Genomic DNA, 13,019 nt, shown 5'->3' on the forward strand with positions numbered 1-13,019 from the left:
ACCCAAGTATAAGAACAGCAGATCCACTATGTTCTTGAAATGCAGGAGACTGCCTACAATGCAGGACACCCAGGTTCAATTCCTAGGTCGTGAAGATCCCCTGGAGAAGGAAATGATGATCCACTCTGGTATTCTTACCTGGAGAACCCCATGGACTGTAGCCCATTGGGTTCCTCTGTCCATGGGGTCACAAGAGTCATACACAACTGAGTGACTAAACCATCCACCCCAAAACCATCTCCAGGCCCAGATGCAAAAGCAGCAGAATCCCCATGTTCCTGGCTAAATCTTGGAGAGCACTCATCCTCAAGCAACAAGGAGTCGGGGGGCAGGGATATACCAAGGGCTAATTAGTAGCCTCTGCTGGGGGAGTTTTGTTATCTTTATGTTGGCCATTTTAATTTAATTACATTGCGGTAAGAGCGTGGTCTGGAGAATCTCAATCATTTGAAATAATTCCTGGCACATAGCCCTAAATGGCCAATTTGTATAAATGTTTCCTGTGTGTTGAGAAGCCTGCATATTCAATTGTTTTGCACAGTGCTCCATGTCTGCCTACTAGATCAATGCTGCTAACTTCATTGTTCAAATCTGATACATTGTCTGCTTGATTTAACAATGACAGAGACAGTTGTATAAATTAGAGTCTCCCACATCACAGTGAAAGTCATTGTTTTCTTTGTGCTCCTGTCTATTTTTGCTCTCCAGATTTTTGAAGTTATCATGAGGTGTGTCTACATGTAGCCTTGTACAATCTTCTAGGGATCTGAATCCTTCATCAGTACAGAATGCGATCCGCTAACATTTTTGTTTTAAAGACTGCATTTTGTTATGTTTGAATAGCTGTATCCTCATGTTTTAATCGTGTCTTTTATAAACAAGAGGTATTTGGGTGGCTTTTTTTTTAATCTAGTCTAATAATTTTTGTCTCTTGAAGGGAGAGTATTTATATTTAAGATTTTTGTGCTGTGCTGTGCTTAGTTGCTCAGTCATGTCTGACTCTGCGACCCCATGGACTGTAGCCTGCCAGGCTTCTCTGTTCACAGGGATTCTCCAGGCAAGAATACTGGAGTGGGTTGCCTTGCCCTCCATCAAGGGATCTTCCCAACCCAGCAATCCAAGCCAGATCTCCTGCATTGCAGGTGAATTCTTTACCGTCTGAGCCACCAGGGAGGCCCAAGAATACTGGAGTGGGAAGCCTATCCCATTTAAGGTTATTACTAATATAGAAATAGTTTCCCAGGTGGCACAAGTGGTAAAGAACCAGCCTGCCAATGCAGATGTTGAGAGACGTGGGTTTGATCCCTAGGTCAGAAAGATTCCCTGGAGAAGGAAATGGCAACCCACTCCAGTATTCTCGCCTGGGAAATCCCATGGACAGAGGAGCCTGGTGAGGTACAGTCCACAAGGTCACCAAGAATCGAACACAACTGAACTGACTTAGCACACATGCACTAATGCCACTAATGTACAAATTCATTTCTAACCTTATGCTTTTTTTTGCTCTGTTCTATACTGTATTTTTTTCATTCATCATCTTTTAGTGTAAGTTCTACCCTTCAGTTTCTTCAATTAATTTTTATTCTATTTCTATTCTCTCAGAGCTGCCCTAACTCAATAAGCATATGCAATTCTTACAAATTTAGAATCAATATTTTTATCCCTTCATCTAGATGGTATGACAACCTCTAAATGCTTTAACCTTTAGCTCTAGCATACCTCTTTTCCAATATATTTCTGTCCATCTTCTAGTTCTATCTTGTTTTTAACACTCACAGACCAGGTATTATTTTTACTTTATGTAATCAGTGTTTGTTTATAATTACCATTTGACTACAGATTTCTTTCCTAGCCCTTCCTGACTTGCATTTCTGATGCTTGTTTCTATATTTCTTACTGAAGGACAAGTTTTAGATATGCTTAAAGCTGATATACACATCCAATTTTATGTCTCTAAAAAACGTATTTTGCCCTTCTCTTGAAAAATAATTTTGCTTACTGGTATATCCCTTTTCCCCTCTTCTCTTAGCCCTCTGACAAAATTGTGTACTCTGCTGTGATTTTTATTGCTTTTAAAATGTCTGTAACAAGTGTACCATCTTTTCTTTTTCCCTTCAGTTGCTTTGTAGTTTTTCTACACAATGTCTAGGTTTATATGCCTACTTGGGCTTCCCTGGTAGCTCAGCTGGTAAAGAATCCACCTGCAATGCAGGAAACCCTTTTCGATTCCTGGGTTGGGAAAAGCCCCAGGAGAAGTGACAGGCTACCCACTCCAGCATTCCTGGGCTTCCCTGGTGGCTCAGACAGTAAAAGAATCCACTTGCAATGCGCAAGACCTGGCCTGGATCCCTGGGTTGGGAAGATCCCCTGGAGGAGGGCATGGCCACTCACTCCAGTATTCTTGCCTGGAGAATCCCCATGGACAGAGGAGCCTGGCAGGCTATGGTCCATGGGGTCGCAAAGAGTCAGATGTGACTAAGCACAGCACAGCCCATGCCTACTTATTTATTCTTCTCAAGGTAGAGTCCTTGAATCCGAGAAAAGATCTCTACCAGAAATTCTAGAAAATTCCCAGCCTTTACCTCATCTTTTGTTTCTCCCATTCTTATTCTTTTATTCTGTAATTCTATTAATAAACTTATCTCAACCTTTTTAAAAGGCTCTATTTCTCATTGCTATCAATTCTATTTGTGATTAATTCTTCCTTCAGCTATGTCTAAACTTCTGCTTAAATTATCCAGTAAATTTTTCATTTCAATCATTGGAGTTTTTCTCTATCAACTTTATATGGCTCTATTATGGTCTGATTGGTGATTTTTTAATAACTTCTGTTCTGTAATCTTAGGTATACCTATTTTGTTTAAGCATATTAAACGTTCGTCGTTTATATTGTGTGAATATGAATTCTATTATTGGCAAACTTTGTGATTCTCATTTGTAGTTTGCTGTTTTCACCCATTCACAACAGTGTGTCTCTTCCATATTTTCATGATGGATTATAAGCTCAATTATTTGGACACAATTTAGTGACTGAACAACAACATTTTAGAAATTTATCACTGCGTGTTCTTGAGGCCTGGGTTTCAAGTGTATTCCTCAAGAAGTGGGGTTTTTTTGTAGTTTTCTCTAGGTGTCTGGGAGACAATTCTCTATGAATGTTCTCACATTTCTGCACCATCAGTGTTTCTGAAATAAGAACACTGGTAAACTTTATTAAAGGATAACAGAGGGAAACATACTACACTGCCAGTAGGAATTTAAATTGGTACAGGCACTATGGAGAACAGTACTGAAGTTGCTTAAAAACTAAAAACAGAGCTAGCATGTGACCCTGCAATCCCACTCCCGGGAATATATCCAGAAAAACACATAATTCAAAAAGATACACACAACCCAAGGTTTATTGCAGCACTATTTACAACAGCCAGGACATGAAAGAAACCTAAACGTCCATCAAAAGAGGAATGGATAGAGAAGATGTGGTACACTTATATAATGGAATATTATTCAGCCATTAAAAGGAAGGAAATTATGCCACTTGCAGAGATACAGATAGAACTGGAGACTGTCACCCAGAATGAAGTAAGTCTGAAAGAGAAAAACAGATATTGTATATAAATGGATATATATGGAATACAGCAAAATGGTATACAAACCTATCTGCAAAGCAGAAATAGAGACACAGATGTAGAGGAAAAACAAACCGATACTAAGGGGGAAAAGGGGTGGGATGGACTGAGACATTGGATTGGCATACACACAGTCAGTTCAGCCTCTCAGTCGTGTCTGACTCTTTGTGACCCCATGGACTGCAGCACGCCAGGCTTCACTGTCCATCACCAACTCCCAGAGCTTGCTCAAACTCATGTCCATCAAATCAGTGACGCCCTCCAACCATCTCATCCTTTGTCATCCCCTTCTCCTCCCACCTTCAATCTTTCCCAGCATCAGGGTCTTTTCCAAGGAGTCAGTTCTTCGCATCAGGTGGCCAAAGTACTGGAGTTTCAGCTTCAGTCCTTCCAATGACTACTCAAGACTGATCTCCTTTAGGATGGACTGGTTGGATCTCCTTGCAGTCCAAGGGACCCTCAAGAGTCTTCTCCAACACCATAGTTCAAAAGCATCAATTCTTTGGTACTCAGCTTTCTTTATTGTTTAACTCTCACATCCATACATGACTACTAGAAAAACCATAGCTTATGTATAAATACATAAAACTCCTTTCTATGTTTTACCTTTTATATTCTACGTCATCCTGTTCAACACTTTTCATCATCAATTTTATACTTACTATTATTAATGTTATGAATGCTGATTTCTCTTGGTTTGAGAATGCCTGGAATTCTTTTCCTTTATTGTTGCTGCTAAGTCACTTCAGTCGTGTCCGACTCTGTGCTACCCCATAGACAGCAGCCCACCAGGCTCCCCAGTCCCTGGGATTCTCCAGGCAAGAACACTGGAGTGGGTTGCCATTTCCTTCTCTAATGCAGGAAAGTGAAAAGTGAAAGTGAAGTCGCTCAGTCCTGTCCAACTCTTAGTGACCCCATGGACTGCAGCCTACCAGGCTCCTCCATCCATGGGATTTTCCAGGCAAGAGTACTGGAGTGGGGTGCCATTGCCTTCTCTGTCCTTTATTGTTAAACTCTGGTAATTTTGTGTTTTTTATAAACAGCACAGATTTATAACATGTCCTGCCATTTAAACATCACACTGGAAAATGTAATTCATTCACAATTATTGCCACATATGACATATTTATTCTATTTTTATATTCATTTATAGTCATATTGGATTGGCCAAAAAGTTCATTCAGGTTTTCTGTAATATTTTACGAACAAACTTTCTGACCAACATAGTAATTTCATCTTTTTCCTTCCCTTCATTTTTTTTCTGGCTTGATCAAATTGTTCATGATTCAATCCTTTGCTCTTTCTCTGGAAATCCTGACACATTTGATTTTGCTAACTACTGACTGCCTGCATACATAATCAGATGTTTAAATTCCAAAATTATTTGAGATACCAATTATTTTCTCCATTATGATGCCACATGTCCTCAACTGTGTCCCACAAATGCCCATTTTTCCTCTCCTTCCTTCCCTGCTTTTGTAAAATAAAGCTTGTCTCTCCTTTATCTTTCCCTTCTCCTAATTTTGAAATTCTTTTACTTCACTCACACAGTAGGCTTTACAGAGAGAGTTTATACTTATTAAAATTTCCCTTAAAGTATCTCTCTGCTGCTGCTAAGTCGCTTCAGTCGTGTCTGACTCTGTGCCACCCCATAGACGGCAGCCCACCAGGCTCTGCCATCCCTGGGATTCTCCAGGCAAGAACACTGGAGTGGGTTGCCATTTCCTTCTCCAATGCATGAAAGTGAAAAGTGAAAGTGAAGTCTCTCAGTCATGTCTGACTCTTCGTGACCCCATGGACTGCAGCCTACCAGGCTCCTCCACCCATGGGATTTTCCAGGCAAGAGTACTGGAGTGGGTTGCCATTGCCTTCTCCGAGAGTACTCTCTAGTTTCAGTATTATTCCCTAGCACTTACTTTTCCCTCCTCCATTTATATCTAACTGATGAACACAACTGGACACACATGTACAGAGTCACACACACAAGAGAATGCACTGCTCCCTCTTCTATCCTCATCTTTCCTCAGTTTGAGGTCGACGGGTACATCAGACCCAACATATGTGTGGTATATTATGGTAGCCATTAAGGCTCTTTCATAAACATTCAAGTTCTCCTCCTCCCAGACATATCCTAGAATATAGTACCCCACTCCCCTTGAACTGAGTTGTGGCCACATGATTTGCTTTGGACAATGAAATGCAAATGTCGGTGATGTGCTGCTTCTAGGCTCATTTCCCTCCCAATAATAGTTATTATGAAAGCATTAAAATAGATCTCCCATTAACCTAAGTTCCTGAGCAGAGTCTCACACAAACCCATGTAAAACGTACAGCAGGAATATGAAATCAGCTTTTCTTGTGTTAAGCCAGGAAGATCTGGAGATTGTTAGTTAATACAGCATAGCCCAGACTGTCCTGATTGATAGACACACTCTGTAATCTTTCACAACTCTAATAGCTCTCTTTTTCCTTAACAGGAGAACAAGTTTAAGTTTATTGATACAGTCCTTTACTTTGTCATTTGCAAATGTTATTCCCTTTTTTGATTTTTGTCATGAAAAAGAAGTTTGGTCTCAGTCTGGTTCTTAGTAAGACATCTGTTTTATTTGTCTGAGAGTGTTTTATTTTCAGTTGTTTTAACTATTGTCTCTTCTCTATTTGTTCTGTTTTTATCTTCTAGAACTTCTAATCCATGTTAAGACACCTACATCCCGTTCCTGTGTCATTTATCCCTTCCCTCATGGTCTCATTCTATATTTTTGCACTGTGCTTTGATGTGTTCCTTGAAATTTATCTTCCAGACTATTAATTGGAACCTCTACAGTGACCATCTTCTAATTATGCAAATGGAAAAACTATGGCATTAGATACCAAAAGTTTTTCTCCAATGTATTTAAATCTCCTTAAGTATTATTAATTCAAGTTTTAATTACCTCCTCCAATAACTCTACTACACTGGCCAGGGGCTTGTTCTGCTTTGTTTTCTCTGGTTTGTGAATTTCCCTTAGATGCATTAATATGTTTCCTCAGTGGCACACTGACGATTTTTTTCAAGTATTATAAAAAGCAGGAAAGCTACAAGCAGAAGAAGGTGAAAGAACCTCTACCTCCAGGACCCATAGTATATAAAAGCAGGCTCAGTCCTCTGCCAATACATCGTTCATGCTTTCTGATCCCCTACACTCCAGTCTCAAAGGCAGGATAGACCCAGCCCACCCACAGTCCTTCTTGGTACAGGTGTTCTCTTAGAGTCCAACTTGCACCTAAACCCAGCTGCCCACAGGCTTCAGCTGCCATCAGCTTAAGGCAGGATGAAATGTATGGGAGGCAGATAAGACAGGTATGAAGTTTATGGGTGGGCAGATAAGGGCATCTGATCAAGTGAGAATCATCTTTTTCTCAGTATCTTCAACTTTCCTTGTCATTTAAGTCTCAGATGCAAAGTCACTGCATTCCAAGAGGCATTCCCTGATCACCCATTCTAAGGAGGCTACTCCCATTCCTCAAAGTGAAGTGAAGTCGCTCAGTCGTGTCCGACTCTTTACAACCCCATGGACTGTAGCCTACCAGGCTCCTCTGTCCATGGGATTTTCCAGGCAATAGTACTGGAGTAGATTGCCATTTCCTTCTCCAGGGGATCTTCCCAACCCAGGGATTGAACCCAGGTCTCCTGCATTGTAGACAGACACTTTACCGTCTGAGCCACTAGGGAAGTCCATTCCTCGAAGGCTTTATAATTATGCTATATTACCTGTGTTTATCTTGTTTACCTGTGAATATATCTATGGTTTGATTTTTCTTGAAAAGACTTTATCTTAGAATTCAGAACTTTTAAACTTTTTCTTAGAATTCAGAAATTATACTTAGAATAAACAGACTCACTAACTATGTACACACGAGTGAGAGTAGAAGCACATATACTGGTATACACTGCATTAGCCACTGGGGTTTATTGTCTGAAGTCACCAAACCATGTCTGACTAAATGATGAAGACCCTGGGAAGGCAGAGAACCAGGTAAGCAAAGTTTGGTTAAGGTGCTTATATTGTAACACAGTCAATGAGATGATGAGAATGGAAGTCAGCACTATGCTCAGAAAGTTCCATCTGAAATTTCCAACTAGAAGTACATAACGATGCATGGTGGAAGGAAAAATTTAACTGTGATTCAACTTTTGTGCCTGAATTCACCACACCAGCTCAAGGCAAAAGACATTTGCAAAGGGTGCAAAAGCAGTTCAAGGATAAATACAATTTCAATTGTATTAAGAAAGGAACAATAGAAAAAAAAAATAAAATGAAATTATGCTGAATTATCTAAAGTAATTTTCCTGACTAGTGCCTTCAGTTTTGATAACCTTGAATCATAAAGCACTTAACAAAACATTTTTCCAAACAGGCAGTAAAACTTACTTCAGTATCCTATGTTCAGCATTATAAAATACTAGAAATAATAGGGCTACTTAGTTGACAAATAAGAAAACCATCTAAAAAGACAAGGTAGATCCATAGAAAGTAGTGACTGGTATAAGAAAAAAATATAGAAAACTAATTTCTCCCAGTTAATAAGGGTCCTCTCTCAGTGAACTTATACAGTAAAATGTCTTTAGAAACAAAACTTTTATCTAAATTATCTTTTATATTATTGTAGAACAAAATTAAAAGCCAGAAATTATACCAAATATTGTTTTTAAAGAGCTACAGTTGCTACAGCAACAATTTTTTTTTCAAAATTCTTCACCAATATATAATAAACTGAGAATGGAGACACTTTTCTGATGATCATGAAGCATAAACTATAACCCCAATTTGGGATCCCCCAATTTTCAATGACATATACACATTTTAACTGCAGCATATCTTCTAATTACCTTGATCTGCAGACAAATTCCTTTAGAGTTCACCAAAATAAGTAAGTGTATTTATTTACATTGTCTCCATGTTCCCAGTTTATGTCACTCACCTCTTTCTGCAAACCTAAACACCACACATTGTTTATTTGACTTTTGCCACTTGCATTAAAAATGGCAATACTCTGACTCCACTCAAGTATTAATAGATTTTAGCCTCTGTCTATTCCTCAAGCATTTTAGTGGTTTGTCCTGACATTCTTACAGAAAATGCACTTTGAAAAAATGTATTCTCTGTGACTCAACCACAGTGACTTCCTTATTAAAGCCATTACCAAACCAATACTATTAAGGGCAAAAAGAAAGTGTTTAAAATGCAACTCTTAGCAGCACTGTGTTTGGCTTTAAAGTATGCTTAAAGAAACCAAGTTACCCTTATTAATGGGATAACCAAAGCTAGCATCAGGAAAACAACAATCTTGCTAATTTATCTGTTGCCCCTCAACATTTCTCTCAATGACATCCAGGTTTTTTTCTGACAGATTTAGACATCAAGAAGTCATAAATAAATTAGCTAAGAACCCACACACCGAAAAAGAACAGAAAGCCTGAGAGGTACTACAGCGGCAGGTGCAACACAGGTCTCTACTCCAGACTTCCCAGCATTTAGAAGACAAAAAGAAAACTGCTAAATGCTTTAAGACCTATCCACCAGATAATCATGGTACAGGTGTATAAATAGGGTCTATTTCAATAACCATTCACTCAAGTGCAACGTGGCTGCCGAATTCTTCCCTCCCAGGCAATACTTTATGAATAGCAGATAATGAATTCTTTGGAAAACCTGTCTCTAATGAGCCCATGATGTAACTCCTATTTAGGGCTTCATTCTTTCTAGAGAAGAGGCTGCCTGAGAAATTCTGATGTTAGAACTTGACCTCTCCACCAGGCCAGTGGAGAAGACCTCAAGAGATGGGTCCCGTACCCACTGCCTTCAAGGGTGGGGAGGGGGAGGAGTACTCTTTCCAAGTCACTGTTAAAGGCTCCCTGGATTTCCATTTCCTGCATTACAACAGACTGCACACCCTGAAAAACCTGCCTGATTTAAATAGCTAAAACGCTAAATATTTAAAACATGCTTTTTAAAAAGTGTTATTAAACTGAAAGAAATGGAGAAGAATCTTGAGGTGCCCCCAAATAAAGTGTAACTCAGTGGTGTGTGTGTGTTAGTTGCTCAGTCATGTCCAACTCTTTGCAACCCCATGGACTGTAGCCCACCAGGCTCCTCTGTCCATGGGATTCTCCAGGCAGAATATTAGAGTGGGTTGCCATTCCCTTCTCCAGGGCATCTTTCCCACCCAGGGATCAAACCTGAGTCTCCTGGATTACAGATGGATTCTTTACCCTAGTGAGTGAACATCAGAGCAACTCTCCACCACCAAGTCTCCAACCAGCTGTGAACTAGCGCTTCTGATGGCTGCACAGGGCTTCACGAGGGACACTCAAGCCTGGGGCTCACTCAAAGCAGGTAACTTCACAGAAGGCTACCTCCTTTCCCTGGAAAATGGGGAATCTCAAAGCTCCCTCATCCCTCATTGTAAAGTCACAAAAAAATTTTTTAAAGAAATGTGGTACTAGTTTCCTAGGACTCCCCAGGTGTCTCTAGTGGTAAAGAATCTGCCTGGCAATGCAGGAGATTCAAGAGACGGGATTCAATTGCTGGATGGGGAAGACCCCCTGGAGAAGGAAATGGCAACCCACTCCAGTATTCCTGCCTGGAAAATCCCACGGACAGAGGAGCCTGGCAAGCAACAGTCCATGGGGTCGCAAGAGTCAGACACAACTGAGCACATAATACGGCACTCACACTAGTTTCCGGCTGCTGCCCCAGCAAGTTACCAGAAACGTAGCTGCTTACAATTCAAAATTATTATTTCATAAGTCTGGAAGTCACAAATCTAAAATCAAGGTATTGCCAGAGCTGAATTCCAGTGAATTTTTCAAGAGGGAAATTCTTTCTTTGTCCTTCCCAACTTCTAGAGACTGACTGTATTTCTTGGCTCCTACACTTTGACCTGCTTCCATCTCTACGTGTCCAACCTTCTAGCTCCAACTCCACCTGGATTCCTCTCATAAAGATTCTGGTATTTACATCATACCACCATAATGGTCCAGGACAATCTCCCATCTGGGTATCTGTAACAAGACCACATCTGCAAAGCTCCTTCTGCCATGTAAGGTGACATTTAGAGTTCCCAGGGATGAAGATATGGACATTTTAAAGTCCCTTGGTCTGCAAGGAGATCAAACTAGTCAATCCTAAAGGAAATCAAACCTAACTATTCATTGGAAGGACTCACACTGAAGCTCCAATATTTGGTCACCTGAAACAAAGAGGCAATTCATTGCAAAATACCCTGATGCTGGGAAAGACTGAGGGCAGGAGAAGAAGGGGGTGACAGAGGATGAGATGGTTGGATGACATCACTGATTTAATGGACATGAGTTTGAGCAAGCCCCAGGAGATAGTGAAGGACAGGGAAGCTTGGCCAGCTGCAGTCCGTGGGGTCACAGAGTCAGACACAACAACATAGTTCCCAGGGATGAAAACACAAGACAGTTGAGGGGTATTATCCTCTCTACCACAAGGTAGGGATGGTCTTGATCCCTGTCTCTGGTACAATGTCATGAACCTCCGTCCATAGTTCATCAAGCATTCTATCTATCAGATCTAGTCCATTAAATCTATTTCTCACTTTCAGTGTATAATCCTAAGGGGTTATGAAAAAAAGCAAAATGGCTGTCTGAGGAGTCCTTACAAATAGCTGTGAAAAGAAGAGAAGCAAAAAGCAAAGGAGAAAAGGAAAGATATAAGCATCTGAATGCAGAGTTCCAAAGAATAGCAAGGAGAAATAAGAAAGCCTTCCTCAGCGATCAGTGCAAAGAAATAGAGGAAAACAACAGAATGGGAAAGACTAGAGATCACTTCAAGAAAATTAGAGATACCAAGGGAACATTTCATGCAAAGATGGGCTCGATAAAGGAAAGAAATGGTAAGGACCGAACAGAAGCAGAAGATATTAAGAAGAGGTGGCAAGAATACACAGAAAAACTGTACAAAAAAGATCTTCACGACCCAGATAATCACGATGGTGTGATCACTCACCTAGAGCCAGACATCCTGGAATCTGAAGTCAAGTGGGCCTTAGAAAGCATCACTACGAACAAAGCTAGTGGAGGTGATGGAATTCCAGTTGAGCTATTTCAAATCCTGAAAGATGATAGTGTGAAAGTGCTGCACTCAATATGCCAGCAAATGTGGAAAACTCAGCAGTGGCCACAGGACTGGAAAAGGTCTGTTTTCATTCCAATCCCAAAGAAAGGCAATGCCAAAGAATGCTCAAACTACCACACAATTGCACTCATCTCACACACTAGTAAAGTAATGCTCAAAATTCTCCAAGCCAGGCTTCAGCAATATGTGAACCGTGAACTTCCAGATGTTCAAGCTGGTTTTAGAGAAGGCAAAGGAACCAGAGATCAAACTGCCAACATCTGCTGGATCATCAAAAAAGCAAGAGCGTTCCAGAAAAACATCTATTTCTGCTTTATTGACTATGCCAAGGTCTTTGTGTGGATCACAATAAACTGTGGAAAATTCTGAAAGAGATGGGAATACCAGACCACCTGACCTGCCTCTTCAGAAATCTGTATGCAGGTCAGGAAGCAACAGTTAGAACTGGACATGGAACAACAGACTGGTTCCAAATAGGAAAAGGAGTACGTCAACGCTGTATATTGTCAGCCTGCTTATTTAACTTCTATGCACAGTACATCATGAGAAACGCTGGGCTGGAAGAAGCACAAGCGGGAATCAAGATTGCTGGGAGAAATATCAATAACCTCAGATATGCAGATGACACCACCCCTATGGCAGAAACTGAATAGGAGCTAAGAGCCTCTTGATGAAAGTGAAAGAGGAAAGTGAAAAGGTTGGCTTAAAGCTCAACATTCAGAAAACAAAGATCATGGCATCTGGTCCCATCACTTCATGGGAAGTAGATGGGGAAACAGCGGAAACAGTGTCAGACTTTAGTTTTTTGTGTTCCAAAATCACTGCAGATGGTGATTGCAGCCATGAAATTAAAAGATGCTTACTGAACTGAACTGACCACAAGGTACCCAAGGGGAGGTTTGTCATTTTATTGGGTTAAGGAAAAATAAGTTTCCTTTGAGGTTTATTCTTCTCAATGGTTTGCAGCTTGAATTCACTCTATTGATGTACTCCAAAATATCTCAGAGAGGTCAACTGAAAGTGGTCATGGATAGGTAGTGGCTACAACTGACTGGAAAGAGCAAAATGTACGTACATCCTCTCTGGAGCACAGAACCTTACTCCACACCTCAAAATCATTAGTCTAGGAAACACCTGAGAAAAATGAGCAGCTCACAGACAAGTCCCCATATAAGGAAATGAAGAGTCAGGAAAAGAAACAACATCCAGCAAAAATCAAAAAATCTCAAAATATAAAATCACATTT

General features: G+C 40.4%; 1 long non-coding RNA gene across 2 annotated transcripts in view; it reads right to left on the minus strand.

Moving 5' to 3' along the window:
• LOC129652819 (uncharacterized) overlaps positions 1-13,019 on the minus strand; it is a 162,411-nt gene that overhangs the window by 117,581 nt on the left and 31,811 nt on the right. The window lies entirely within an intron of this gene.

The sequence above is a fragment of the Bubalus kerabau genome, chromosome 5 (assembly GCF_029407905.1).
Source record: "Bubalus kerabau isolate K-KA32 ecotype Philippines breed swamp buffalo chromosome 5, PCC_UOA_SB_1v2, whole genome shotgun sequence".
In the NCBI taxonomy this organism is placed as follows: domain Eukaryota; kingdom Metazoa; phylum Chordata; class Mammalia; order Artiodactyla; family Bovidae; genus Bubalus; species Bubalus kerabau.